The sequence below is a fragment of the Symphalangus syndactylus genome, chromosome 1 (assembly GCF_028878055.3).
Source record: "Symphalangus syndactylus isolate Jambi chromosome 1, NHGRI_mSymSyn1-v2.1_pri, whole genome shotgun sequence".
Lineage (NCBI taxonomy): Eukaryota > Metazoa > Chordata > Mammalia > Primates > Hylobatidae > Symphalangus > Symphalangus syndactylus.
Genome location: NC_072423.2, coordinates 36,750,707 through 36,777,402, shown reverse-complemented (window position 1 = coordinate 36,777,402; position 26,696 = coordinate 36,750,707). Strand labels below are relative to the sequence as shown.

Genomic DNA, 26,696 nt, shown 5'->3' with positions numbered 1-26,696 from the left:
AAGGGTGGTCAGGACTAGCAGGAGCTGTCCACATCAGGGAGTGCAGTTAGCCCAAGACAGAGGAAGGGACTGTTCTCCCACAGTCTTCACTGTCTGACCCTCCCATTTTGCCAGCTGCTTATGCGAACTGCACCACACACCCAGCTCAAGTGACTCGGATGTGAGGTTTCCTGAAGGTAGGGGTCTGGTGACTGCAACATATGCTTCAGGTTCTACCAGATGCCCCAGCTGCTGTGTGGAGGGAAGGCAGGACCACAGGGTGGCCAGCTCTAGGGGGCTGGGCCAAGGGCAGAGGCAGTGCCACAGGGCAGGTTGGGCTCAGTTCCATTGCCGCCCACGTCTTGGGCAGTTTCTCCATACACCAGCATACTAGTGCCACTCTGTTTCCCAGGGCCCATGGAAAAGACGTCATCACCAGAAGTCCATGGTCCTCAAGGAAAGGTCAGCTGTGCAGGGGGTGAACTTGAACCTGCCTCACCTGTGAAAGTGACACAGTGAAGAGGCCGATTTCATGTCAGCACAGGTCTGATGGGAACATTCTAGCCTATTCTAAAAATGTTTGCACCTCCTCTCCTGGGATAAGGCCCATCTCATGGGTGCCCCCTGACCCAGAGCACATTCCCTTTCCATAGTCTCAGTCCAGCTGTGTGTGATTCTGCATCTCTGCAGACACTCACACTTGCATGGTCCACCTTCAGGCAAAGGTCCGGTAACCATGCTGAGAGCAAACGCTGTTCTGGCCCTCATGCCTGGCATCTGCTGCAGCAGGCAAAGCACCGAGAGCCTTGACAAGCGTAAGCCTCACTTTTCTCATTTGGATGGATGATCGGAGACCCAAAGAGGGGAGACCCCTAATACACAGAACACCATAAGCTGAAGAGGAGTAGCTTCTAAGATGAAGTTGCTCACAGTGCCCTTCCCCGGTAGGGAAGACCGGCCCATGAACAGATCATTAGAGCTGCCGTGATTGACTCTGCAAGGAGGATAGGAGTCAACCTGAGGATAGGAGTCCTGCTGAGCAGGACAGGGGTCATTTGTTTTGTCCCAGGAAATGGCCAGTTGGAAAGGTGAGATAGGCTGGAACATGCAGGCAGGGTGAGGAAGGCCTTGAAGTTTGAGAAGGATTTTGCCGTGTTATGATTCAACTGTGTCCTCTCCAATTCCTTATGTTGAAGTCCTAACCTCCATTACCACAGAATGTGACTGTATTTGAAGACAGGGTGTGATATTGTGATATAAGAAGAAATATAGATTCTGGTCTTCACTCCTGGCCAAAGCTCCTAAAATGCTTGTCAGTTCCTAAGTGGTAAAGGTAAAAGGGGCATCTATTGTTATTACATTTGGTCTTTGTCCCTGGTTCCTGAAATAGCTCCAGAGTGATACAGGTGAAAGGAGTGTCTTTTAAAAATTCCTAAAAGCCCCTTCCACCACACCTGAGTTTATGTTAATACAGTGACTTTCGGCAAGCCCCCAGCTAGCTGCCAGATGGGAGCTGGTTAGCTGGTGATTAGAGGGTTGAAATTTTCAGCCCTACCTCCTCCACCTGTGGGGAGGTGATGTGGCTTGACTCACCCAAACCACATCTCATCTCGAATTGTAATCCCCATAATTTTGTCCCCACCCAAATCTCATCTCAAACTGTAATCCTCATAATTTCCACGTTGGGGATAGGACTTGGTGGGAGGTGATTGAATCATTGGGGCAGTTTCCCTCATGCTGTTCTCACGATAATGAGTTCTCACGAGATCTGTTGGTTTTGTAAGTGTCTGACATTTCCTCCTACCCACATTCATTATCTTCTCTCTCGCCGCCTTGTGAAGAAGGTGCCGGCTTCCCCTTCTGGCATGATTGTAAGTTACCTGAGGCCTCCCCAGCCACACAGAACTGTGAGTCAATTAAACCTCTTTTCTTTATTTGGGCAGTTTTTTTATAGCAGTGTGAAAATGGACTAATACAAGAGGGGAGAGGAGACTCCCCTCCTGTATTAGGAGGTTGAGTTAATCGCAAATGGCCAATTATTCAATCAGTTATGCCTAGTAAGGAAGCCTCCATAGAAATCCAGAAGGACGGGGTCTGGAGGGCGTCCTGGTTGCTAAACACATGGATGTGTCTGGAGGGTGGCAAGCCCACAGAGGGCAGGGAAGCTCCCCACCCTTCCCACATTCCTTGCCCCATGCATCTCTTCCATCTGGCTGTTCATCTCTCTCCTTTGTAATATCCCTTTTAATAAAGTGGTAAACATAAGTATCTCCTTGAGTTCTGTGAGCCATCCTAGTAAATTAATGCAAGGAAAGGGTAGTGGGAACCCTGATTTGTAGCCGATTGGTTAGAAGTATAGGTGACAACCTACTACTTGTGATTGGCATCTGAACTGCCAATCCCACTGGGGGGCAGTCTTGTGGGTCTGAGTCCTAACATGTGGGATCTGATGGTATCTCCAGGCAGACAGTGTCAGAATTAAGTTAAACTATAGCACAGTTACTTGGTGTTTGCCAGGGCATTGGTTGCTGATGGAGAGATATCCCCACACATTTTGGGGTGAAGTGTTGAGTGTTGACCATGTGAGAGGAGAAATAGTGTTTATTTTTCTGATACACTTGTTTTGAAATTTTGTATCTTGATAAGTTTATTCTGAATCTTGTGAAAGGATAAATATACAGTAATAGCCAAGTCCATTTAAAGAAAGAACAGTGAGCTACAAACATATGTTAGAAACTATTTGGAAAAAAATATATTAGAAATACATCATTTTCTCAGCACAGGAATAAACAATTGGATCAGTGTGTTGACCTGAAAGGAAAAGGCCGAGGCATCTTTAGTTGAGCCAAAGTGAGGACAGCTGCCTGGGACACACTTCCACGTTGCCCTGGGGCGTGCTCCCATAGCCTTTGCTGCAAGCAGATTTTTAAAGGAAAGGGAACAGGAGTGGGCTGGACGAAGTTGTTTGATAGGAATTCTTATTGGCTGACAGAAATAACATGATTTGTGATGGGCTATACACTGTTGAACTACAGGGTAGGAGTTAAGGCGTCCAACGTGTGGCATTTTATAGCTACTCAATGTCAGTCCAGAGCCCCTTAACAAGTGGCTTCAAGAGGTAATTATTTAGCTCAAGGGGGATGGACGTGGCTGCTGATTCATTCCAGTGCCTCTCTGGGCCTGATGATTTAAGGAGACTTACATTCCTCGGGTTAAGTTTATTTTCTTCTTCCTTTTGTTTCTTCCACAAATGGAACAAAACAGGAAGTTGAAAAAAACATTCACGTATGCATAGGAATTTAGTATTTTATAAGAAATGTCACTTCCAGTCAGTAGGAAAAGAAATATTCAGCGTTGGGAAAGTTGGTTATCTATTAGGGAAAAAAATTAAGTTGCAACCTTACCTCATACCAGTTACAAAGATAAATGGGGGCTATATTAAAGAATGCTATAAATACATTAGAAGAAAATATAAAATATATTGATGAACTTGGGGAAAAGAAGGCCTTCTACACAAACACACACACACAGACAGAGCAGAGAGGAAAAGTTTGAAGTCTTTTTTTTTTTTTTTTTTTTTTGAGACAGAGTCTTGTTTTGTTGCCCAGGCTGGAGTGCAGTGGTGCAGTCTCAGCTCACTGCAACCTCCACCTCCCAGGTTCAGGTGATTCTCCTGCCTTAGCATCCCCAGTAGCTGGAATTACAGGTGCCTGCCACCACACCTTGCTAACTTTTGTATTTTTAGTAGAGAAGGGATTTCACCATGTTGGCCAGGCTGGTCTCAAACTCCTCACCTCAGGTGATCCACTTGCCTCGGCCTCCCAGAGTTCTTTACAGGTGTGAGCCACTGTGCCAGGCCTGAAGTCTCATAATTTGATTACCACATAATCAAATACTCCTGAGTGACAACGCCCCAAGTGCTCAACCTCATAATGCATTGAAAGCAAGAGATGCTATGCTTTACCCGTCAGATGGACAAACGCTCCTTTTAATTAAGCTTTTCATTTTGAGATAATTATAGATTCACAGGCAGTTGGAAGAAATAATACAGAGAGACCCCTGTACCCTTTACCTGAGTCTCCCCAAAGGTAATGTCGTACCAAACCATAGTACAATCTCACAACCAGAATATCGACACTGACACAGCTGAGATACAAAGCACTTCCATCACCACAAAGACCACTCGGCCCTTTACCAGGCACACCGACTTCCCTTGCACCCCAGCACTCCTTAATCCCTCTCAATGGCTAATCTGTTATTCATTTCTATAACTTTATCATGTCTAGAAGGTTATTTAAATGAAATCATGTAACATGTAATTTATTGGGATTAGCTTTTTTTCACTCAGCCTAATTCCGTGGAGCTTCATCCAGGTTGCTTATCAATAGTCTTTTTTTTTTTTATTATACTTTAGGTTTTAGGGTACATGTGCACAATGTGCAGCTTTCTTACATATGTATCCATGTGCCATGTTGTTTTGCTGCACCCATTAACTCGTCATTTAGCATTAGGTATATCTCCTAATGCTGTCCCTCCCCGCTCCCCCCACCCCACAACAGTCCCCGGAGTGTGATGTTCCCCTTCCTGTGTCCATGAGTTCTCATTGTTCAATTCCCACCTATGAGTGAGAACATGTGGTGTTTGGTTTTTTTGTCCTTGCGATAATTTACTGAGAATGATGTTTTCCAATTTCATCCATGTCCCTACAAAGGACATGAACTCATCATTTTTTATGGCTGCATAGTATTCCATGGTGTATATGTGCCACATTTTCTTAATCCAGTCTATCATTGTTGGACATTTGGGTTGGTTCCAGCTCTTTGCTATTGTGAATAGTGCCATAATAAACATACGTGTGTGCATGTGTCTTTATAGCAGCATGATTTATAGTCCTTTGGGTATATACCCAGTAATGGGATGGCTGGGTCAAATGGTATTTCTAGTTCTAGATCCCTGAGGAATCGCCACACTGACTTCCACAATGGTTGAACTAGTTTACAGTCCCACCAACAGTGTAAAAGTGTTCCTATTTCTCCACATCCTCTCCAGCACCTGTTGTTTCCTGACTTTTGAATGATGGCCATTCTAACTGGTGTGAGATGGTATCTCACTGTGGTTTTGATTTGCATTTCTCTGATGGCCAGTGATGATGAGCATTTTTGCATGTGTTTTTTGGCTGCATAAATGTCTTCTTTTGAGAAGTGTCTGTTCATGTCCTTTGCCCACTTTTTGATGGGGTTGTTTTTTTCTTGTAAATTTGTTTGGGTTCATTGTAGATTCTGGACATTAGCCCTTTGTCAGATGAGTAGGTTGCAAAAATTTTCTCCCATTCTGTAGGTTGCCTGTTCACTCTGATGGTAGTTTCTTTTGCTGTGCAGAAGCTCTTTAGTTTAATTAGATCCCATTTGTCAATTTTGGCTTTTGTTGCCATTGCTTTTGGTGTTTTAGACATGAAGTCCTTGCACACGCCTATGTCCTGAATGGTATTGCCTAGGTTTTCTTGCAGGATTTTAATGGTTTTAGGTCTAACATTTAAGTCTTTAATCCATCTTGAATTAATTTTTGTATAAGGTGTAAGGAAGGGATCCAGTTTCAGCTTTCTACATATGGCTAGCCAGTTTTCCCAGCACCATTTATTAAATAGGGAATCCTTTCTCCATTTCTTATTTTTGTCAGGTTTGTCAAAGATCAGATAGTTGTAGATATGCGGCATCATTTCTGAGGACTCTGTTCTGTTCCATTGATCTTTGTCTCTGTTGTGGTACCAGTACCATGCTGTTTTGGTAACTGTAGCCTTGTAGTATAGTTTGAAGTCAGGTAGCGTGATGCCTCCAGCTTTGTTCTTTTGGCTTAGGATTGACTTGGCGATGCAGGCTCTTTTTTGGTTCCATATGAACTTTAAAGTAGATTTTCCAATTCTGTGAAGAAAGTCATTGGTAGCTTGATGGGGATGGCATTGAATCTATAAATTACCTTGGGCAGTATGGCCATTTTCACGACATTGATTCTTCCAATCCATGAGCATGGAATGTTCTTCCATTTGTTTGTATCCTCTTTTATTTCATTGAACAGTGGTTTGTAGTTCTCCTTGAAGAGGTCCTTCACATCCCTTGTAAGTTGGATTCCTAGGTAGTTTATTCTCTTTGAAGCAATTGTGAATGGGAGTTCACTCATGATTTGGCTCTCTGTTTGTCTGTGATTGGTGTACAAGAATGCTTGTGATTTTTGTACATTGATTTTGTATACTGAGACTTTGCTGAAGTTGCTAATCAGCTTAAGGAGATTTTGGGCTGAGACAATGGGGTTTTCTAGATATACAATCATGTCATCTGCAAACAGGGACAATTTGACTTCCTCTTTTCCTAATTGAATACCCTTTATTTCCTTCTCCTGCCTGATTGCTCTGGCCAGAACTTCCAGCACTATGTTGAATAGGAGTGGTGAGAGAGGGCATCCCTGTCTTGTGCCAGTTTTCAAAGGGAATGCTTCCAGTTTTTGCCCATTCAGTATGATATTGGCTGTGGGTTTGTCATAGATAGCTCTTATTATTTTGAGATACGTCCCATCAATACCTAATTTATTGAGAGTTTTTAGCATGAAGGGTTGTTGAATTTTGTCAAAGGCCTTTTCTGCATCTATTGAGATAATCATGTGGTTTTTGTCTTTGGTTCTGTTTATATGCTGGATTACATTTATTGATTTGCATATGTTGAACCAGCCTTGCATCCCAGGGATGAAGCCCACTTGATCATGGTGTAAAAGCTTTTCGATGTGCTGCTGGATTTGGTTTGCCAGTATTTTATTGAGGATTTTTGCATCAATGTTCATCAAGGATATTGGTCTGAAATTCTCTTTTTCGTTATGTCTTTGCCAGGCTTTGGTATCAGGACGATGCTGGCTTCATAAAATGTGTTAGGGAGGATTCCCTCTTTTTCTATCGATTGGAATAGATTCAGAAGGAATGGTACCAGTTCCTCCTTGTACCTCTGGTAGAATTCGGCTGTGAATCCATCAGGTCCTGGACTCTTTTTGGTTGGTAAGCTATTGATTATTGCCACAATTTCAGAACCTGTTATTGGTCTATTCAGAGATTCAGCTTCTTCCTGGTTTAGTCTTGGGAGGGTGTATTTGTTGAGGAATTTATCCATTTCTTCTAGATTTTCTAGTTTATTTGCATAGAGGTGTTTGTAGTATTCTCTGATGGTAGATTGTATTTCTGTGGGATCGATGATGATATCCCCTTTTTCATTTTTTTTTTTTTTTTTTTTTTTTGAGACGGAGTCTTGCTCTGTCGCCCAGGCTGGAGTGCAGTGGCGCAATCTCGGCTCACTGCAAGCTCCGCCTCCCGGGTTCACGCCATTCTCCTGCCTCAGCCTCTCCGTGTAGCTGGGACTACAGGCGCCCGCCACCACGCCCGGCTAATTTTTTGTATTTTTAGTAGAGACGGGGTTTCACCGTGGTCTCGATCTCCTGACCTCGTGATCCGCCCGCCTCGGCCTCCCAAAGTGCTGGGATTACAAGTGTGAGCCACCGCGCCCGGCCCCCTTTTCCATTTTTTATTGCATCTATTTGATTCTTCTCTCTTTTCTTCTTTATTAGTCTTGCTAGCAGTCTATCAATTTTGTTGATCTTTTCAAAAAACCAGCTCCTGGATTCATTAATTTTTTGAAGGGTTTTTTGTGTCTCTATTTCCTTCAGTTCTGCTCTGATTTTAGTTATTTCTAGCCTTCTGCTAGCTTTTGAATGTGTTTGCTCTTGCTTTTCTAGTTCTTTTAATTGTGATGTTAGGGTGTCAATTTTGGATCTTTCCTGCTTTCTCTTGTGGGCATTTAGTGCTATAAATTTCCCTCTGCACACTGCTTTAAACGTGTCCCAGAGATTCTGGTATGTTGTGTCTTTGTTCTCGTTGATTTCAAAGAACATCTTTATTTCTGCCTTCATTTCATTATGTACCCAATAGTCATTCAGGAGCAGGTTGTTCAGTTTCCATGTAGTTGAGCGGTTTTGACTGAGTTTCTTAATCCTGAGTTCTAATTTGATTGCACTGTGGTCTGAGAGACAGTTTGTTATAATTTCTGTTCTTTTACATTTGCTGAGGAGAGCTTTACTTCCAACTATATGGTCAATTTTGGGATATGTGTGGTGTGGTGCTGAAAAAAATGTATATTCTGTTGATTTGGGGTGGAGAGTTCTGTAGATGTCTATTAGGTCCACTTTGTGCAGAGCTGAGTTCAATTCCTGGATATCCTTGTTAACTTTCTGTCTCGTTGATCTGTCTAATGTTGACAGTGGGGTGTTAAAGTCTCCCATTATTATTGTGTGGGAGTTTAAGTCCCTTTGTAGGTCACTGAGGACTTGCTTTATGAATCTGGGTGCTCCTGTGTTGGGTGCATATATATTTAGGATAGTTAGCTCTTCTTGTTGAATTGATCCCTTTACCATTATGTAATGGCCTTCTTTGTCTCTTTTGATCTTTGTTGGTTTAAAGTCTGTTTTATCAGAGACTAGGATTGCAACCCCTGCCTTTTTTTGTTTTCCATTTGCTTGATAGATCTTCCTCCATCCCTTTATTTTGAGTCTATGTGTGTCTCTGCACGTGAGATGGGTTTCCTGAATACAGCACACTGATGGGTCCTGACTCCTTATCCAGTTTGCCAGTCTGTGTCTTTTAATTGGAGCATTTAGCCCATTTCCATTTAAAGTTAATATTGTTATGTGTGAATCTGATCCTGTCATTATGATGTTAGTTGGTTATTTTGCTCGTTAGTTGATGCAGTTTCTTCCTAGCTTCGATGGTCTTTACAATTTGGCATGTTTTTGCAGTGGCTGGTACCAGTTGTTCCTTTCCATGTTTAGTGCTTCCTTCAGGAGCTCTTTTAGGGCAGGCCTGGTGGTGACAAAATCACTCAGCGTTTGCTTGTCTGTAAAGTATTTTATTTCTCCTTGACTTATGAAGCTTAGTTTGGCTGGATATGAAATTCTGGGTTGAAAATTCTTTTCTTTAAGAATGTTGAATATCGGCCCCCACTCTCTTCTGGCTTGTAGAGTTTCTGCTGAGAGATCAGCTGTTAGTCTGATGGGCTTCCCTTTGTGGGTAACCCGACCTTTCTCTCTGGTGCCCTTAACATTTTTTCCTTCATTTCAACTTTGGTGAATCTGACAATTATGTGTCTTGGAGCTGCTCTTCTCGAGGAGTATCTTTGTGGCGTTCTCTGTATTTCCTGAATCTGAATGTTGGCCTGCCTTGCTAGATTGGGGAAGTTCTCCTGGATGAGATCTTGCAGAGTGTTTTCCAACTTGGTTCCATTCTCCCCATCATTTTCAGGTACACCAATCAGATGTAGGTTTGGTCTTTTCACATAGTCCCAAATTTCTTGGAGGCTTTGTTCATTTCTTTTTATTCTTTTTTCTCTAAACTTCCCTTCTCACTTCATGTCATTCATTTCATCTTCCATCAGCGATACCGTTTCTTCCAGTTGATCACATCTGCTACCGAGGCTTCTGCAATCTTCACATAGTTCTTAATACTTGGCTTTCAGCTCCATCAGCTCCTTTAAGCCCTTCTCTCCATTGGTTATTCTAGTTATCCATTCATCTAATTTTTTTTCAAAGTTTTTAACTTCTTTGCTATTGTTTTGAATTTCCTCCCATAGCTCGGAGTAGTTTGATCGTCTGAAGCCTTCTTCTCTCAACTCGTCAAAGTCATCCTCCGTCCAGCTTTGTTCCGTTGCTGGTGAGGAACTGTGTTCCTTTGGAGGAGGAGAGGTGCTCTGCTTTTTAGAGTTTCCAGTTTTTCTGCTCTGTTTTTTCCCCATCTTTGTGGTTTTATCTACTTTTGGTCTTTGATGATGGTGATGTACAGATGGGTTTTTGGTGTGGATGTCCTTTCTGTTTGTTAGTTTTCCTTCTACCAGACAGGACCCTCAGCTGCAGGTCTGTTGGAGTTTACTAGAGGTCCACTCCAGACGCTGTGTGGCTGGGTGTCAGCAGTGGTGGCTGCAGAACAGCGGATTTTCGTGAGACCACAAATTCAGCTGTCTGATAGTTCCTCTGGAAGTTTTGTCTCAGAGGAGTACCCGGCCGAGTGAGGTGTCAGTCTGTCCCTACTGGGGGGTGCCTCCCAGTTAGGCTGCTTGGGGGTGAGGGACCCACTTTAGGAGGCAGTCTGTCCGTTCTCAGATCTCCAGCTGTGTGCTGGGAGAACCACTACTCTCTTCAAAGCTGTCAGTCAGACAGGGACATTTAAGTCTGCAGAGGTTCCTGCTGAATTTTTGTTTGTCTGTGCCCTGCCCCCAGAGGTGGAGCCTACAGAGGCAGGCAGGCCTCCTTGAGCTGTGGTGGGCTCCACCCAGTTCGAGCTTCCTGGCTGCTTTGTTTACCTAAGCAAGCCTGGGCAATGGCGGGTGCCCCTCCCCCAGCCTCGCTGCCGCCTTGCAGTTTGATCTCAGACTGCTGTGCTAGCAATCAGCAAGACTCTGTGGGCATAGGACCCTCCGAGCCAGGTGTGGGACGCAATCTCCTAGTGTGCCGTTTACCAGGCCCGTTGGAAAAGCGCAGTATTAGGGTGGGACTGACCCAATTTTCCAGGTGCCGTCTGTTACCCCTTTCTTTGACTAGGGAAGGGAACTCCCTGACCCCTTGCGCTTCCCGAGTGAGGCAATGCCTCGCCCTGCTTCGGCTTGTGCACAGTGCACTTCACTGACTATCCTGCACCCACTGTTTAGCACTCCCTAGTGAGATGAACCTGGTACCTCAAACGGAAATGCAGAAATCACCCGTCTTCTGTGTCGCTCAGGTTGGGAGCTGTAGACCGAAGCTGTTCGTATTCGGCCATCTTGGCTCCACGCCCCAAAATCCTCTTTTTTTCTTTTTTATTGCTGCTCCGTGGCATGGATGCACTGCAGTGTGTTCAATCACATACCCAGTGACGAATACCTTCCAGTTTGGGTCTATTTTAAGTCAAGCTATGATAAACATTCATTTACAGTTTTTTGTGTGAACTTGAGTATTCATTTCTCTGGGATAAATGCCCCAAAATGCGATCACTAGGTAGTATTATTGTTGCATGTTTGGTGTTTCTAACTGCCAAACCTTTTTCCAGAGTGGCGGTAACATTTGACGTACCCACCGGCAATGTATGAGCGATCTGTTTCTCCACAGTCTCATCATCATTTGGTGTCACCACTGTTTTTATTTTAGCCATTCTGATAGGCGTGTCGTGACCCATCACTGTAGTTTTCACTCACGTTTCCCCAGTAGCTAGTGATGTTGGACATCTTTTGCTTGTTTGCCATCTGTACACCTCTCCAGTGAAATGTCTCTCTGTGGGTTTTGCCCATTTCCTTGTTCGATTGATTGGTCTTATTTTACTGTTGCGAGTTCTTTATATATTCTAGTAACTAGTGCTTCATCAGATATGCGGTTTGCAAATGTTTTCTCCCAGTCTAAAGTTCTAAATGTTGATGAAGCCCAATTTATCAATATTTTCTTTATGGATTATGCTTTTTGTATTGAGTCTAAGAACATTTTGCCTAGCTCTATACCCTGAAGATTTCCTCCTATTTTTTTCTAAAAGTTGTATAGTTTTATGCTTTATGTTCAAGTCTGTGACCCATTTTAAGTCAATTTTTGTATAAGATGTGAGATGGAGGTTGAGGTTCATTTTTTTCGGATGGGTGTCCAATTGCTCCATTGGATATCCATTGGGTGAAAGGCTATCTTTCCTCCATTGACGGGCTTTTGCACCTTTGTAAAATATTGGTTGGAGGCCGGGTGCAGTGGCTCACACCTCTAATCCCAGCACTTTGGGAGGCTGAAGCGGGTGGGTCACCTGAGGTCAGGAGTTCGAGACCAGCCTGGCCAACATGGTGAAATCCCCTCTCCACTAAAAATACAAAAGTTAGCCAGGTGTGGTGGCAGGTACTTGTAATCCCAGCTACTTGGGAGGCTGAGGCAGGAGAATCTCTTGAACCTGGGAGGTGGAGGTTGCAGTGAGCTGAGATGGTAACACTGCACCCCAGCCTGGGTCACAAGAGTGAAACTCTATCTCTGGGGTGGGGGGGGGGGAAGCTACAAAACAATACTTTGTATTTTCTATCAATATCTGAGTTCAAATATAAATGAAACAAGTCTGGAAGGAAATGTACCATACTGGCAGCAATGGTTATATGTGGGAAGGACATTGAGCTCAGGGCAGTTAAAGAAAGTTTTAGCTTCAGAATATTTATTTATTTAGACAGAGTCTTGCTCCGCTGCCCAGACTGGGGTAGAGTGGCATCATCATAGCTCACTGTAACTTCAAACTCCTGGGCTTAAGCAATCTTCCTGCCTCAGTCTCCTGAGTAGCTGGGACTACAAGGGCATGCTACCACATCTGGCTAATTTTAAAAATATTTATATTTTGTAGAGACAGGGTTTTGCTATGTTACCCAGGTTGATCTTGAACCTGGCCTCAAGTGATCCTCCTTCTTCAACCTTCCAAAGTGCTGGGATTACAGGTGTGAACCGCTGTGCCCAACCCTTATTTTATTGTTTTTACAAGGAACATGTTCATATATTTTTATGAATTTAAGAATCATTTAGAAAATAACTTGGAGGCAGTATTCAGGGCATAACTTGGGTGGTTTACTTTGGGTGAACATCAGTGCAGAAGGCAGACACTTTGTCTATCTTTGCTTTCTACTAAGAGGCATTTGGCAAGTGGAGAGAGCTCGACTGACTTTACTAAGAGTCAGAAGTCCTAGGCTGGAGCCCCAGCTCTCCCAGGTCTCATCTCTTTGAACCCTGAACTCCTCAGCTGCCCAGAGAGATCATGTCACTGTCTTGCCTCCTCAGGGAGTTTCTGTGCAAATGAAATGGGGTTGTGAGTTTGGAAGCCCTCTTTGAGCTGCTCGCCCTGGGCACAGATCAGGAAGCATTTGGGCTTCCCCTTTGGATGGTCAGTGAGCCAGGCAGGGGAGTGTCCCCTGCCAGTGACCCTGGCAGGGCTCAGCAGCCCCACTGTGTTCCAGGGCTGCAGACAGAGCCATCGACCTCCTCCCCACTGCTGCCACCCCAAATATCCCTGTGGGGACAGTCAGGATAGGGTGGGTGGCTCCAGCACCCCATCCTCACTCCAGGAAAACTGGCTCATGGTCATCATCACTTTAAAGGAGAGACCACATGATGGTGAAATGCAGGGCGATTCTGTGGCTAATGCATATTTGGGAGTACATCCCTCTTCTAGCACTTTCCACCTATGTCACCTTGGACGAGGTGCTTAATCTTCCTGAGTGGCAGTTTTCTGGTGTAAGATGGGACGGAGAGTATCAAGGGTTGTTGTGAGGGTTTAGCAATGAAATGTACCCAAAGCCTGGGCTGTAGCAGGTTCTCAGGAAGTGGTAGCTTTGTGTGTGTGTGTGTGTGTGTGCACACGCATGTGCGTGCACATGTGTGTACTTGTGTGTGACAGCAAATAAGCAATAAGTGACAGTGGAGAGAACAGGTTGATGACAGGTTTTGTTCTGGACAATAAGAAAGAAGTGAATATTATCTGGCTCTGCCCAGCCCTGCTAAACAGTTCTCCACAGGTGATGGCAATTTGGAGTGTCAACTTTGAGCAGTCATGCATCGAGCAGCACTTTCTCCAGGGCTGGCCTTTCCATAGATAGATCCCTAGGGCATGATTCCTAGAGGCCCTGCAGGGCCCTCCTGTCTACCCTGTCTCCGAAGAATTCTACCCATTAGCGGATGTCCCAATCGTCTTTGGAAAGCTACGTTCTTAAGTTCAAGGCTTTGATTCCTGGCAATGCTCTCCCACAGTGCAAGAGTGCTTTACACTTCAGAAGGTGCTTTTCCATCCCCTGTTGCATTCCTCCCCTGATAACTGTGATGTAGACAGATACAGCTGGCGAAATGGGGAGGTTAAGTGACTTGCCCATGGCCACTCAAGGGTCCCTGGAAGAACTGGAGAAAGCGGTAACCAGAACCTTGGGTACCTCATTGGATGCTTGATCTCCAGATACCTGGGAACCAAAGCCCCAAAGCTGAGCTTGACTGAGAGCTCTGTCTTGGACTGTTTCTGGTCATCACTTGCCTTAGAAGAGGCGATGCCAGCTTGGTCTCAAACTCTGGCCTTTTCAGGAACCATTCAATGGAGTTGGGTGTTCAGGGAGGAACACAATCATTTCTAAGACATACCCCACTCAGAGAAAGGCTCCTAGCCATGCCTAAGAGCAGAATGGATAGCACAGCCAGAGGGGACTGTTCACTTCTCCAAGTCCAGGAAACTATAATGCCTGCACCGCTTTCTGGCTCATCAATCTGGCATTCCCAGCAAAGCTCGTGCCTTAAATAGCAGTGGTATCTGCTATTTAACTTGCCCATTTTCATGTAAGCCTCATGTTTCTGCACTCTAACTAGAAAGTAAGCATGTGCTTTCCCTGGTGTGAGCTGAGCAAACACTTGTCCAGTTCCACTTACCTGCAGGCCGGAGGTCTCCAGGCTGGAGATGGCTTTGGTTGAAGCTGGTGCTTCTGCCTCTGGAAGGACTCTGGCCGAAGTTGTTTTACAGCCCAGGAAGGTCTTCTGCATGTTTTCCCATAAGAAAGGGAAGAGGGTCCCCCCTCATGGGCAGGGGCATACTTAAACTGCCTCTGAGGTTAACCCTGGAAACTTTCCATGCTACCTAAGTGATCCCTGGCAAGAGACGTAGTTATGTGGCAATGAGGTAGAGGTTTGGCTTATCCCTGCCCATGCTCTTGCTGATGTCTGATATTCCAGTTTCGGAGTCAATGAGCCGGGGGTTGCATCTTGCCTAACTTAACAACTGACTCATGGCAAGGGCCCTGTCTTTCCTGTAATCCCAGCATCCCTGAGTTAGATGGACGTAACTGTTGGTTGATATCAGATGTCAATATCTAGGCTCAGTGAAGATTTTTGAATGATTATAAAATATTTAAGATGTACAAAAATTATAAGAAAGAATGTAATTTCCCCCCGCCCATGAACCCATCACCCAGCTTATGAAGTAAAGTGTTACAAATACAATTAAAATTCTGGCATATTCTTCCTCTCATCAACAACCTTGGCCAGAGTCCTTCCAGAAGCAGAAGCACTGAACCTCCCTCACTTCCTATCTTCCCAACACGGGTAACCACTCTAATTAATTTGTTATTTATCATTCCCATGCATCTCTTTATGTTTTTGCTACATGTGTAGGTGTTTCTAAATTGTATTTATACACACACACACACACAATGTGTTGATACATGTAGCTGTAGTTTATTCATTTTCACTGCTGTATAGTATTCCATTATGTGAAAATACCATAATGTATCCATCTGGTTGACAGGCATCTAGGCTGTTTTCCAGGTCTTTTGTCTTTGCTTTTGTATAAATCATGCTGCAGTGACTATCCTTGTACATATTTCCTTTGAAGACCTGAGGGATAGGATAAGTGTCTAAGAGCGATGGTGCTGGATTGCAGAATATGTGCACTTTTGACATTTCTTTCCACTTTTATTAGCAGTGTGTATGTGGTAGCATTTCTCAACATACTTGACATTAAGTTTAATTGGATTTAAAACTGTCAGTGATATGAAATGTACAGTAACTTCAAAAATTAATTTAGGCAGAATTGACATCTTTGTAACATTGAATCATTGTATTCACAAGCTTGGCATATCTATTTAACTTCTTCAATATTAAGTTTTGTACTTTTTTCCATTGATGTTTTATACATCTTCAGTTAGATTTATTTACTTGTTCTTTATATTTTTGTTGCTTTTGTAAGAAGTATTTTTTTCTCCAGTAGTCTTTTTTATTGAGGTATAATCACATATAATAACACACAGACTTAGGTGTACATATGCATATTGTTCTGACATATGTATCAAAACTCTCTTTTTGACAATTGTATATACCTGTGGAATAACCACCACCCCTCACAAAACGTAGACACGTCCATTTCCTGGGAGAGGTTCCCTTATATTCTTTGAAAATAACTGTGACTAGCTCCTCACAAAGGCTCCACTCTGGAGTCCAGCTGGGCTTGCTGGCGGCACCATGCTGGACAGGCACCTCTGTGGACGGACTCAGAACATTCCAACGCTTCTGTCAGGGCAGATCATGGGGCAGCCAAGTGCAGACAGGCGAACTAAGGAAACACAGTGGAATAAAACCAAACAAGCTGGTGGAAAAGCAAGGGAGATGGCCCATGAGTGAGTCCTGGGGCTGTGTTGAGAGAAACTAGAGAGTCTTGGCAGGGAGAAAGTAGCAGCTAAATAATGGCATTAATTCACCTTCTCTGCCCAGTGCCCTCTAGGCCACAAGATAGCGTTTAGGGGGCATTTCCCAAGACAGTCCACTGACTTCATAGGGGAGTGAATGGCTCCCATCAACTGCTGCATTTAGCTCCTGGGTCTGCAGGGCTCAGAACACTCAGAAGGTTTCGTGGTCTGGAATGTGCCTTCCTGACAAATACTAAGTAACTGCAGCTGGGGGTGAGACACGGGGGACAAGGCGGTGGCAGGTATGCATCTGTGCATGCTCACCACCTGCTCAGAGCCCTCCCAGGCTTTATGGTCTGCCCAGTCCTCACCAATGTGGTGGAGAGGGAAGGTGCCCAAGGCCACTGTGACTGTGTCTGGAGTCACCCTTGCCAGGCCCTGTCCACTTTACCAGGAGTCATGGGTGGCTTGATTTAGAATTCAAATCTTCCTTCCTCTACCCCTACTATGAGTTTTTTCTTGAATTTGCAAGGATGGATTATTTCTCTAGGAGCATGTTGGGCCTCCTTGCCTGTGTTATATTTTATGATCTTTAATCTAGTGAAATGGGATTAAAATAGTGTGACTCTACACCCCGACTTGCCTGAGACGGGCCTACCTTATGCCTGTTTTCCTGGCATAATTATTAATAGTTTCCCTTTCATTCTCAAAAGTGTCCCAGCTTGAGCAATAACCGATAGGGTCACCTTGGCTCAAATAATTATCAAAAACTGCCTGGAAGGGGAACAAAGTCAGCTTGGGGTGTTCTGGGTGGAGGGAGCTTTGTCCTAAACTGGGCCTTGGTCTGGCGGATGGGCCAGGCTGAAGTCTCTGGGCCTCCTGTCCTTCGTGGAAAGAGCTGGGCCCTCTTCTGGATCCTGCCCTTGCCAACTCCCAGAGCCCCTGCTGCCCACCTGGTCTCTTGTCACAGAGCAGCTCTGACCCTCTGTCCCCCCTAATTTTGAATGCACTGCAGTCTGTGTGAGGGCACAGGCAGGAAAGACCCCACCCACTCCTAGAAACAATGTCTTCCTTTCTGAGCCCTTCGCCTCTTCGGCATCTCCTGGGATCATTTTCTCCTCCATCTTGTCTCCCTTCTGTCCTGAATTGCGGCAAGGATGAGATCAAGAATCTGGGGACCAAACCAAGCCAGCGTGTGACAGCCAATGTGTGGCTCTGGATGAGCAGGATGGAGGGAAGGGAAGATAAACGTGAGAGCCAGGGCAGACTTGGAGACCCTCTTGGGCCCCATTGCAGATGAAGGGGTGAGGTCCAGGGGTCACTGACCATTCACCATCCCGCTGTCCAGCATCCACTGGGCCGGGTGCTTTTCTCAGCGTGGAGGTAGAGTGGTGATAAAGACGCTTGCCTCTGCCCTCAGAGGAAAATCAAGTGGAAGCAAACTGAGAGGAAAGACGGCATTCAGAATGAAGGCCATAGAGACCGTGATGCCATAGAGCGGTTGGTGGCGGGCCAGTGAGTCAAGGGTGAGTCTCTCTGTGAAGATGACATTTGGGCAGAGACATGAATGAGGAGACAGAGTTGGGGAGGATGCCAGGCAGGGGAGGAGCCTGGCAGGGGCCAGGGGGTAAGAGCTGGGGTTTGCTGAGCAGCTGAGGGCAGCAGGTGGAGCGGGGCGAGCAGGGATGGGTGGGGCTTTCTCAAGTGGGCGGGTAGGTGGGTGGGGCATCTCGGGATGGGGGGGGAGGTGGGAGGGGCTGGAGCAGGCAGAGTGGATGAAGCCAGAAGGACTGGGGATGTTTCTCCAAATGCAATGGAAAGCCACTGCAGAATTTTAAGCAGGGGGTTGGCTTGAGGTGGCCGTTGTGTTAAGAACAGGCTCCAGGGTGGCAGGAGTGGAAGTCAGAAGACCACTGGGAGGCTGTTGCAGTGCCCAGGTGGCCTGGACTAGGGCGTCAGTGTAAGGGAGTGAAGGAGTCAGCCGGGGATGTGTTGTGGGGATGCTGCCAATGGGAATTGCAGGGTGATGGGCTGGGGCAAAAAGAGAGGAATCCAGTCAGGGCCCTGTGTCTGCCTGGCAAATTTACTCCATTGAGCAAAGCCAGACATACAATTGAGAGGTGACAGCGTGCTGGCAGTCCTCACAGCCCTCGCTCGCTCTCGGCACCTCCTCTGCCTGGCTCCCACTTTGGTGGCACTTGAGGAGCCCTTCAGCCCACCGCTGCACTGTGGGAGCCCCTTTCTGGGCTGGCCAAGGTGGGAGCTGGCTCCCTCAGCTTGCAGGGAGATGTGGAAGGAGAGGCGTGAGCGGAACCGGGCTGCGCGTGGCATTTGCGGGTCAGCTGGAGTTCCGGGTGGGCATGGGCTTGGCAGGCCCTGCACTCGGAGCAGCCGGCCGGCCCTGCCGGCCCGGGGCAATGAGGGACTTAGCACCCGGGCCAGTGGCTGTGGAGGGTGTACTGGGTCCCCCAGCAGTGCCAGCCCACCGGCGCTGCACTCGATTTCTCACCGGGCCTTAGCTGCCTTCCCACGGGGCAGGGCTCGTGACCTGCAGCCTGCCATGCCTGAGCCTCCCACCCCCTCCATGGGCTCCTGTGTGGCCTGAGCCTCCCCGATGAGCGCCACCCCCTGCTCCACGGCGCCCAGTCCCATCGACCACCCAAGGGCTGAGGAGTGCGAGCGCACGGCGCGGGACTGGCAGGCAGCTCCACCTGCAGCCCCAGTGCGGGATCCACCGGGTGAAGCCAGCTGGGCTCCTGAGTCTGGTGGAGATGAGAACCTTTATGTCTAGCTCAGGGATTGTAAATACACCAATCAGCACCCTGTGTCTAGCTCAGGGTCTGTGAATGCACCAATCGACACTCTGTATCTAGCTACTCTGGTGGGGCCTTGGAAAACCTTTATGTGTAGCTCAAGGATTGTAAATACACCAATCGGCACTCTGTATCTAGCTCAAGGTTTGTAAACACACCAATCAGCACCCTGTGTCTAGCTCGAGGTTTGTGAATGCACCAATCGACACTCTGTATCTAGCTGCTCTGGTGGGGCCTTGGAGAACCTTTGTGTGGATACTCTGTATCTAACTGATCTGATGGGGACATGGAGAACCTTTATGATCTAGCTCAGGGATTGTAAATGCACCAATCAGCGCCCTGTCAAAACAGACCACTGGGCTCTACCAATCAGCAGGACGTGGGTGGGGCCAGATAAGAGAATAAAAGCAGGCTGCCCGAGCCAGCAGTGGCAACCCGTTCGGGTCCCCTTCCACACTGTGGAAGCTTTGTTCTTTATCTCTTTGCAATAAATCTTGCTACTGCTCACTCTTTGGGTCCACACTGCTTTTATGAGCTGTAACACTCACCGCGAAGGTCTGCAGTTTCACTCCTGAAGCCAGCGAGACCACGAGCCCACCGGGAGGAATGAACAACTCCAGATGTGCCGCCTTAAGAGCTGTAGCACTCACTGTGAAGGTCTGCAGCTTCACTCCTGAGCCAGCGAGACCACGAACCCACCAGAAGGAAGAAACTCCAAACACATCCGAACATCAGAAGGAATAAACTCCGGACACGCCGCCTTTAGAACTGTAACACTCACCGCAAGGGTCCGCGGCTTCATTCTTGAAGTCAGTGAGACCAAGAACCCACCAATTCCGGACACACAATCACACCCAGCCATATTTTCGTTAGTGGTATTTGCTTTTGTTTTTGTTTTTGTTTTTGTTTTGTTTTGAGATGGAGTCTCGCTCTGTCGCCCAGGCTGGAGGGCAGTGGTGCAATCTCGGCTCACTGCAAGCTCTGCCTCCCAGGTTCATGCCATTCTCCTGCCTCAGCCTCCCGAGGAGCTGGAACTACAGGCACCCGCCACCACGCCCAGCTAATTTTTTTGTATTTTTAGTAGAGACGGGGTTTCAACATGTTAGCCAGGATGGTCTCAATCTCCTGACCTTGTGATCCGCCTGCCTCGGCCTCCCAAAGTGCCGGGATTACAGGCGTGAGCCACCGCGCCTGGCCGGTGGTATTTGTTTTTAATCACCACACAGAGCTATTGTGAGGACCAAATAAAGAAATGGATGTGAAGGCGTGCTGTGAACTGCGCCATGTGGGGTGTTTTCTCATTGTTCAGGTAGCAGTCAGTGTGAGGCCGGTGTTTTCACAGCCTCTCCTCCTCCCCCACCCCCAGTGCCATTAACATCAACTTGGAGTTTCCCAAGGGATGATTTAGTTTCCTGATGGTCCAGAAGCTGCCCTGACTCTTTCTCCTCCTGGCTGATGGGGGTGGGTTTCCACAATGCAAAATGCCTACTAGCTGTCAACAAGTTCAAGCTGATCAACTCCAGGGGAGAAGGTGGTGGGCATTGGGGATAAGAGGCTGTGACGTCTCAGGAGGTTTTATTCATCCTTGCCGCGCGTCCTTCCGGTACTATTCACAAACTTACAGTGATTTAGAGACCCTCTGTTGGGCAGGACTAATTATGTTGGTATCTGTGCTCTGGGCAGGGTTTCTCAAAGTGGGCTCCCTTGAGATATTCAGTGATAAAGGGTCTGTTCCCTGGTCACCTCCCTTGGGGGAGCTGCCGCACCTGTACACTGCATCTTCCTCTTTCAGCTGACCAGTGAGTGTTTAGTCTTTTGAAAGCTCTGAGAAGCCCTGCAGTGAAGAAACCTATAGAACCCCGAGTATGTCCCAAACTGACTTCACCACGAACCCCCAAGCCCTTATTTCACCCCTAAGAGCTGCTGCGGGGACTGGGAGGTGTGTTTTGAGAGAGTGGGGGTCACGCCCAACATCCAGCTTATTCAGGATCAGCCTAGTGCTGGGAAATCCAGGCCTTCACGGAGCATGTGAGCGTCCCCCCTCCCCCTAACCCTTGTAAGGAGCTTACAGTCTGGCCAGGGACACAGTACCGGGGGCTGGGGGCGGGGCCCATCAACTGCGTGGGGCCGCTCTGGCTGCAGGAAGTGTGTGTGTATGTGTGTGTGTGTTTGTGTGTGTGTGTGTGTATGTAGGGGGTGGGGGGCTGGTTGAAGGAAGGCTTAAAGGGCTCCAGAGGATAGTCTGTCCAGATGGAGGCAGAGAGTGAAGGGTGAGGTGGGGTTCTTGTGCAAGGTCAGGGGGCAGGGGACGTGTTGGGGTCGGTCTGGCTGCCTGTTCAAAGCCTACCTCCACCATGCAGGAGCTCCCTGAGGCTGGGCTATTCCCTCCTACCCTGTGGGTTTCGGGTTCCTTATCTGAACAGGAGGTGCTGATAATAGCACCTGGGGAGCTTGGATGAAGTCCTGCCAGAGGAAGCTCTCAGTGAATATCTACAGTTTTCATGTAAGTTAAAGCCACTTCCTCCTCAGGTGCCTCCCTGGGATATAGGAGTCCCTCTGCGAGGGTGGCGGAAGAGGCCTCAGAACTCCACAGTGGCTCACCTTAGAAATTAGGGCACCAGGCTGGGCTTGGTGGCTCATGTCTATAATCCCAAAACTTTGGGAGACTGAGGCAGCTAGATCACCTGAGGTCAGGAGTTCAAGACCAGCCTGGCCAAGATAGTAAAACCCCATCTCTACTAAAAATACAAAAATTAGCTGGGCATGGTGGTAGGTGCCTGTAATCCCAGCTACTCGGGAGGCTGAGACAGAGAATTGCTTGAACCGGGAGGCAAAGGTTGTGGTGAGCCGAGATTGCAATACTGCACTCCAGCCTGGGCGACAGAGCAAGACTCTATCTCAAAAAAAAAAAAAAAGAAAGAAAAAAGGGCACCAGGATCGCAGGTGCAGTGGCTCATGCCTGTAATCCCAGCACTTTGGGAGGCCGAGGTGAGCAGATCACGAGGTCAGGAGTTCGAGACCAGCCTGGCCAACATGGTGAAACCCCATCTCTACTAAAAATACAAAAATTAGCTGGGTGTGGCAGTGGGTGCCTGTAATCCCAGCTACTCGGGAGGCTGAGGCAGGAGAATTGCTTGAACCCAGGAGGTGGAGGTTGTAGTGAGCTGAGATAGTGCCACTGCACTCCAGCCTGGGTGACGGAGAAAGACTCTGTCTTGGAAAAACAAAAACAAAAAAAACGAGGGGACCATGTGGTCGGGAAATGCGCAGGGCCAGGGCTTGCCCAGCTCATCCCAGACTGTGCCTGCTGCCCTCGCCAGACCTCCAGCTGGTCTCATTCAGGGCGTCTGCGTTGTTCTGAGGTGCTGCCTAGGGGCAGGGGCAGGTGGGGATGATGGAGCAGCCCCCCTTCATGAGATGGCAGAGCCTAAGCCCCGGCCATTGCCGATCTTTAGCAAAGGGCAAACTTGCCAGACAGGCTCCCCACACACTCACACACACCTACACTCATACCCCTACACAGACCCCACACTCACACACACCCCATACCCCCAACACACATGCCCCCCCACACCCACACACACCCCACACACACCCTGTACCCCACACACACCTGCACCCCACACACCCCATACCCCCCCCACACACCCCACACACCCCATACCCCGCACACACACCCCACACACACGCACCCCCCACACACACCCCACACACACCCCACACACACCCTACACACACGCCCCACACACCCCATACCCCCCACACACGTACCCCCACACATACCCCACACACCCCCCCACACGCACCCCACACCCCACACACACACCCCCCACATGCACACTCACACCCACAGCCCCCACCCCCACACTCACACATGCACATTCACACACACGTACCCCACACACACATGCACTCACACCTTTCACACTACACACCCCCCACACACCCACACACTCACACCCCCATCCCCCCACACGCACCCCCACACACACTCCCCACCCCCCCACACACTCACCCACACACACACCCTCCCCACATACCCCCCACACACCCACACTCACACCCCCCACTCCCCCCACATGCACCCCCACACACCCCACACATGCAGACACCCACATACACCCCCACACACCCCCATACACACACTCCCAACCCCCCACACACATACCCCCACACACTCACACCCTCCCCACGTATCCCCCCCCACACACCCCACATCCTCTCCACACATCCCACACATCCCCCCCACACACATCCCCCTACACACATCCCCCCCACACACATCCCCCCCACACACACACACGCACACACACTCAGACACACACACGCACAGACACACACATGCACAGACACACACGCACACACACTCCTCGGGGCCCTTCGCTGTCCTGTGGCCCAGTGGCCCATAGAGAAGGATGCCAGGAGAGAAATGGGTGGGCTGGTCTTGTGGAATCTGGCAGCCAGGGCAGCCCCCATCTGAAGGCAGGAGGATCTGGAGGGGCCCAGAGGCTGTGTTCACCAGAACATTCTCCACTCAGTGCCCAGAATTCTATGGTTAGAATCTTTGAATGGAGGCTGTTGGGCCTCCAACAGGCCCTCAACGCACACTGGACACAGGGCAGGACAGAGGGGCTGGGCAGGATCGCTGCCGCATTGGGGCCTGGACTTGCAGGACGCTGGGAGGATAACTGCTGATGAATGGTACACAGACGCAGCCATGCAGAGGCCGAGGAGGACAGAGCAGGATGGATGAGCCCAGCGGGGCCAGGTACCTGGAGACCCGGAAGTGACCACTGCAGGCGGGGTGGCATCAAAGCCCTCCCTGAGCTGCCCTTCAAGCCAAGTTTGGGTTAGGAGGCCCACACCGGAGTTCTGGCAGTGCCAGTGTATCAGGTGGAAGCTTGGCCCGGGGGTGGAAGATGGAGCGAGCCCCTCATGGGTAAGACGAGGTGGCAGTGCAGACTGTGGCCGAGGCCGCATGCTCCAGACATCAGGGAGCACTTGCCTCAGCCAACTCCCAGTTTTTCCAGTTCTTTGGTGACCCCAGTGCCCTGTTCAATGTAGCATCAAAGAACCCCGAGGGTGGCAGACAGAAGCCCCAGTCAAAGGCCCAGCAGCCTCGGGTGGGCTCTGGGAGAGAGGCTAGACCCTGGCTGCCACCCAGTGCACTGCCCCGCCGGGCCTCCCGGGCTGACCTCCATCTCAGGTTTCCCGGGTGAGTGGTGGCCCCAGACTGCACTGCTCCCTGCCTGCGCCTTCAGGGCCTGCACTCACCCCATCTGAGGGGCCTGACCCCAGAGCCCTGAATACCGTGAGAAAGGTAGGAGACACAAGACAGGGAGTGGCCTTCATCCCTCAGCCTCACCCCACACTGGATGGGTGAGGTCTCTGCAGGCCACCCCCAGGGCTCTGAGTCCAGGCGTCTGCTGCTTCTGGGAACCGCAGAGATGGCCAAGTGAGGACACAGGTTGCTGTTCCCTGCCCCACCTCCGAGGGAAGCTGAAGGCTAGGGGTCCTGCCTGGGAGCCCCGTTTTTGCAAGCCATTTTCTACCTTCCTGGCTCCCTCCCCTCTGGTCCTCTTCTCCAACTTCCCCCTCTTCCCCCTCTTCCCCCTCTCTTCCTCTCCTCCTCCCCTCCTCCTCTCTTCACCCCTTCTGTGGCCCCCTTTCCTCCTCATCTCTGCTTCCTCCCCATCTCCAGCAAGGAAACATACGCCCATTCTTTCCTTTCCTTGTTCTGTCCTCATAATTTTCCGCATCCCTCACTAACTCTCCCTCAGTCCCCCAAGAGGATGGCCTTGTAATAATGGCAAACATCCTCTTCTGTCTGGGGGGCACTGGAGTGAGTGAAAGCTGCTGTTGGGAGGTTTGTTCAGAAAACCCCAAGCTGTGAAGGTGATACGCCGAGTTAGCAACTACAAAGAAAAGAGAAGTCCGCGTAAGCCTAGGTTTTCCTAGGCCTGACACGAATCGGGCTGATTTTTCTGCAAAGAGCAAAAGATCAGACGAGTGTGGACACAGACTCTGTTAACGTTCTTAACATCTGGGAGTCAGGGTGGTTGGGAGAGGGGCATACAGAGTTAGAATGCTCTGGGAAAAGGGTCTTGGGAAGTGTGATCTCAGTAGGTTTCTTATTTTGTTTAGCTGTAAAAGCATCCTGGGAGGTCAGCAGGTAAGTTTTGGACATTTACACAACAATGAAAGAGACAAAACACCACCTGTGTGGGGCTCAGCCTCTGGCATAGCATCCAGCCTTTTGGAGTGCAAGGGGACCACCTGCCTCCAGCTGGTTATTCAGGGCACCTGCCTGCCGCCAGCTCAGCTGTTGATGGAAGCCATGGTCTTGGACAGACCATTTCTCTCTCTGGGACTCAGGAGCCTCAGCTGTAAAGTGGGAGTTAGGCCCACCGGGCTTCAAACGATGGGATTCCATGTGGACGGCAAAGGAGTCTCTGACACCCCCTCCTCGCCAACACAGCCGCTTTGTCGACATGCATGTTTATTTTTTCCTTCCTTTGAGAAGTAGCTAAACTCACGGGAATGTTCCTATGGTGCTCTTCTCCCCATTTGTACTGTTACTAGAAGATGTTCACTAAGCATGCGGGGAATGAGGCCTGGCAGGATGCCCAGGACTTGAAGGAGCCCTGGACTGAGCAAAGCCAACTCCTGGTGGGGCCTGGGTGCCCCGTGGGCACTGGACCTTCCATCACTGGGTCTGTGTGTTCGGGAGGGTTCTGCCTCATCTCCTGGTTCTTCCCAGGGCAGGTACTCAGGCAGTTAGGGGGCAGGGGACAAATCATGGAGCAGGGCCTGGAGTGGGGAGGGGGCAGCTGCTGAGACCTGCACTGTCTACACACTGCAGATGGAGCAGCCTGGGGGCGTCCACCTGAAGACATCCCGGAAGAGTGGGGAGAGGCTCAGAATGAGCCCGTCACCTGTAGCTGTGTGCAGGAGGAGCCCACAGCCACAGTCCTGGGCCCAGCATCCCCACCAGGAGGTACACATTTCACAACCTTGGGATTCAGGAGGGGCTCTCATCCTTCGAGGCCCTTCAGAGCCCACCTCCTCCATGCAAACTTCTTCACAAACAAAAAGGCAAAAGACACAAACAACCAAACAAAAGTCTTCCTCAGGTGACCTGACTTCTCCCTTCTCTGACTCACAGAGCATAGAGTGTCCGGTTCTCGACAGTCTTGCACTTTTAATTATGTCAGGGCTTTTTCCATGAGTTTCCAGATAGGATACGATCCCTTCAGGGAAGGGACCTTCATGACCCAGACCTGTGCAGGAGGCAAAGGAGCACCTTTTGGAAGTTTTGGGGGCTGTGTCTATGGACTCGATGGTGACCTGCGTGTATCACAGGCCACACTGCATGTCCCCTGAGCCAGGGTGCTGGCAGCTGGTTTCTACATCCTTCCCTCTCTGTTCAGCGGCACTCAGTCCATGTCTATGGAAGCAATGCACTTCCTTTCTCCCACCTGCTCAGCTTTTTCTCACCCCTGCTGGCCTCTTGTCGGAAATGAAATACACAGAGGAATTCCCTTTCTTGCACTGACTCCAGTGTAGACAGGGAGCAGATGGGACTGCTGTCTGCTGTCTACACTACACACTACTACACTGCTGTCTGCTGTGTCTGATAAGGACACAGATAGTCCTGGAGGACCTGAGGGACTTCTGAGGGTCAGGCATATTCAGG

At 48.7% G+C, this 26,696-nt stretch overlaps 1 long non-coding RNA gene across 3 annotated transcripts in view; it reads left to right on the top strand.

The window, feature by feature from the left end:
- Window positions 1-26,696, top strand: part of LOC129493474 (uncharacterized) — a 55,806-nt gene that overhangs the window by 6,882 nt on the left and 22,228 nt on the right. Inside the window, exons 3-4 of one of the 3 annotated variants that reach the window (XR_010120992.1) lie at window positions 392-794; window positions 1,821-1,886. The exons of the other annotated variants lie outside the window; for them this stretch is intronic. This is a non-coding gene — a long non-coding RNA (uncharacterized lncRNA). The remainder of the gene's footprint in view (window positions 1-391; window positions 795-1,820; window positions 1,887-26,696) is intronic. 3 annotated transcript variants of the gene reach the window in all.